Source organism: Orycteropus afer, unplaced genomic scaffold (assembly GCF_000298275.1).
Source record: "Orycteropus afer afer isolate SDZICR_OR568_19922 unplaced genomic scaffold, OryAfe1.0 scaffold00392, whole genome shotgun sequence".
Lineage (NCBI taxonomy): Eukaryota > Metazoa > Chordata > Mammalia > Tubulidentata > Orycteropodidae > Orycteropus > Orycteropus afer.
In genome coordinates this window covers 1,714,316-1,718,478 of record NW_006921979.1, presented here as the reverse complement: position 1 = coordinate 1,718,478, position 4,163 = coordinate 1,714,316, and positions in this window count along the sequence as shown.

Below are 4,163 nucleotides of genomic sequence, written 5' to 3'. Positions count from 1 at the left end.
AGAGAGAGAGAGAGAGAGAGAGAGAGTGCTGTTTCACTCAAGTTGAAGAGTCTTCCAGAACTAAACTAGATTTCACATTTGTTTAGATTTTTTCTGTCAGTGGTTCTCAACTGGAATGTACGGGTAGATTGGAGTATTCAATCATGATCTAATCAATTTTTAGTTTTGCTTCACTGTCAGGAAACAGAATACTGAGCTAAGAAAGTCATGCTATGCAGTGTAGAAAGTGGCATAAACCACTGAGGGCAAAATACATGGAGCAGAAAGCAATATGAAGCCAGCTCCCAAAGAAGATCATGGATTTCTTAGAACATGAGATTCTCTAGTGGAGAATTTTGACTTTTCTAGAATGTAAGCTACATGAGAGCAGAGATAAGGCTTGTCACATTCACGGTAATATTATGGCATAGAATAAACAATAAATGATTGGTAGAGGGAAGGGAGGACAGAAAGAGGAAGGAAAGAAATGAGGGTGTGGGTCAGGGCAGCAAATAGATTTACTCCTATGGTCACATAGTACTGAAGGGGAACCATGGAGAAAATGATAGCAGTGGATGCTTTTACAGTCACTGCAATATAGTGTTATACTGTTCCAGGAACGACCTTTTGCTGTTTCATAACTTGAAAAGCATTTTTCAGATCTTTTATTCATTTCTGTGTGCCATCAAAAAATCTAGGATTCAGAAGTTTATCACAAACACAAATGCGCAGATCAATTCTTTAGGAATCCCCCAACGGAATGTGAACATATTTACAGTTGCATATCTGAGATACAAACTATTCTGCTTCCGTTTTGATAGCTTGCACAAATAGATAGTAAAGAAATCACAATTCCTATAGAAATGCTTACTGAAAAGATATATTGTTCTAATAAAAAATGAAGTTTTTATTAATAAAAAAAGGAACAATAAGAAAAGATGTACAGCATTGACTGCAGAGTTCTTGTTTTAAACACAGTGCTTGAGTTGAGCTGTGTTTTAAATTTCTGAGTTCCACTGATTAACTATCGCTGGTAGTCTAGAGGAAGGACAGAATTTTAGACCTTAATGAAAAACATCTAGCTTTTCACTAACAACTTCCATATCCTGGACTAAAAATAGCAATCTTTCCTTTCTACAATATTGTGTGGTCACTTTCTTCTTTTATTTTCATCTAGAATTAACAAATCAGCTTTGGTGGAAGTACACCAGGGTGTCCAGGAGAGAGCGAGCAAGCAGCAGAGGTAAGGTGAGGGACACACGTCCCAACCCCTAAGCAGCAGGAAAAGCGGAGGAGAAAGGAAAGGAAAGTGAGGGCATCTAGGACAGAGTGAGCAAGCGGCAGAGATCCAGGTAAGGGAAGGGTGGAGAAGTTTCGAATAACTAAGGGAGACAAACTTTCTGTCAGTTTGTCATGCTCTGGTGGTGTGTTACTGTGAGGCTTGAGGCTGTGCCACTGGTGTTTCAAATTCCAGCAGGGTTGTACATGGTGCACAGGCTTCAGTGCAGCTTGCAGACTGAGACAGACTAGGAAGAAGGAAGAGGCCATCCACTTCTCAAAGAATTGGCCAGGGAAAACCCTATGAATGGCAGAGAAACACTGTCTGATACAGTGCAGGAAGATGAGCCACTTAGGTCAGAAGGCTCTCAAAATATGACTTGGAAAGGGCGGCATCATCAGAGTAGAACCAACCTTACTGATAAGGATAAACTGAAGCTTTCAAGATTTCCATTTGCTGATGTGACATGACTCAAATTGAGGAGGAACAGCTGCAAACATCCATTAATAATCAGAACATGAATGTACAAAGTATGAATCTAGGAAAATTGGAAGTTGTCAAAAATGAAATGGAACACATAAAGATTGATATGCTAAGCATCAGTGAGCTGAAGTGGACTGGTTTTGGGCATTTTGAATCAGACAACCATATGATCTACTATGCCAGGAATGACAATTTAAAAAGGAACAGTGTAGCATTCATCATCACTAAGGGTATTTCAAGATCTGTCCTGAAGTACAATGCTGTCAGTGATAGGATAATATTCATACGCCTACAAGGAAGACCCGTTAATATAACTGTTATTCAAATTTATGCCCCAACCACCAAAGCCAAAGATGAGGAAATTGAAGAATTTTATCAGCTTCTACAGTCTGAAATTGACCAAACATGCAATCAGGATGTGTTAATTATCACTGGTGACTGGAATGGAAAAGTTGGAAACAAAGAAGAATCACTGGTAGTTAGAAAATTTGACCTTGGTGACAGAAATAATGCTGGAAATCGCATGATAGAATTTTGCAAGACCAATGACTTATTCATTGCAAATACCTTTCTTCAACAACACAAATGGTGGCTACACACATGGACTTCACCAGATGGAGTACACAGGAATCAGATTGACTACATCTGTGTCAAGAGTGATGGAAAAGCTCAATATCTTCAGCCAAAACCAGGCCAGGAGCTGATTGTGGAACAGACTATCAACTGCTCATATGCAAGTTCAACTTGATGTTGAAGACAATTAAAACAAGTCCACAAGAGCCAAAATATGATCTTGAATATATCCCTCCTGAATTTAGAGACATCTAAAGAATAGGTTTGATGCACTGAACACTAATGACCAAAAACCAGAGGAATTGTGGGATGATGTCAAGAGCATCATCCATGAAGAAAGCAAGAGGTCATTAAAAAGACAAGAAAAAAGAAAAGACCAAAATGGATGACAGAAGAGACTCTGAAGCTTGCCCTTGAGTGGAGAATAGCCAAAGCAAATGGAAGAAATGATAAGATAAAAGACCTGAACAGAAGATTTCAAAGATAAGTTTGAGCAGACAAAGCCAATTACTATAATGAAATGTGCAAAGACTTGGGAGTTAGAAAACCAAAAGGGAAGAACACACTCGGCATTTTTCAAGCTGAAAGAACTGTGGAAAAGATTTAAGCCTCAAGTTGCAATACTGAAAGATTCTATGGGCAAAATATTGAATGATGCAGGAAGCATCAAAAGAAGATGGAAGGAATATATAGGGTCACTGTACCAAAAAGAACTGGTAGATCTTCATCTATTTCAGGAGGTGGCATATGATCAAGAGCCAATGATATTGATGGAAGAAGTGGAAGCTGCACTGAAGGATTGCCGAAGAATAAGGTTCCAGGAATTGATGGAGTACCCATTCAGATGTTTCAACAAATAGATGCCCCACTGGAGGCACTCACTCAGTTATGCCAAGAGGTTTGGAAGACAGCTACCTGGCCAACTGACTGGAAAAGATCCATATTTGTACCCATTTCAAAGAAAGGTGATCCCACAGAATGTGGAAATCATTGGACAATATCATTAATATCACATGCAAATAAAATCTTACTGAAGATAATTAAAAAATGTTTGCAGCACTATATTGACAAAGAACTTCCAGAGGCACAAGCCAGACTCAGAAGAGGATGTGGAACAAGGGATATCATTGCAGATGTCAGATGGACCTTGGCTCAAAGCAAAGAATACCAGAAAGGTGTTTACTTGTGTTTTATTGACAATGCAAAAGCATTTGATTATGTGGATCATAATAAATTGTGGATAACACTGAGAAGAATGGGAATTCCAGAACATTTAACTGTACTCATGAGGAACCTGTACATAGACGAGGAGACTGTTGTTCAAACAGAACAAGGGACACTGCATGATTTAAAAAATCAAGAAGGGAGTGTGTCAGGGTTGTATCCTTTCACCTTACTTATTTAATGTATATGCTGAGCAAATAATCTGAGAAGCTGGACTATATGAAGAAGAACATGGCATCAAGATTGGAGGAAGAATCATTAACAACCTGTGATACACTGATGACACAATTTTCAGCTTGCTGAAAGTGAGGATGACTTGAAGCATTTATTGATGAAGCCTGAAGAATACAGTTTGCAGTATGGATTATATCTCAATACAAAGAAAACAAAAATCCTCACAACTAGACCTGTAAGCAGCATCACGATAAATGGAGAAAACACTGAAGTTGTCAAAGACTTCACATTGCTTGGTTCTACAATCGATGCCAATGGAAGCAGCAGTCAGATCATCAGACAACATATATCACTGGGCAAGTTGGCTGTAAAAGACCTCATTCTGGTGCTGAGGAGCGAAGATGTCTCTGTGAGGACTAAGGTGCGCCTGACACAAGCCATGATATTTTCA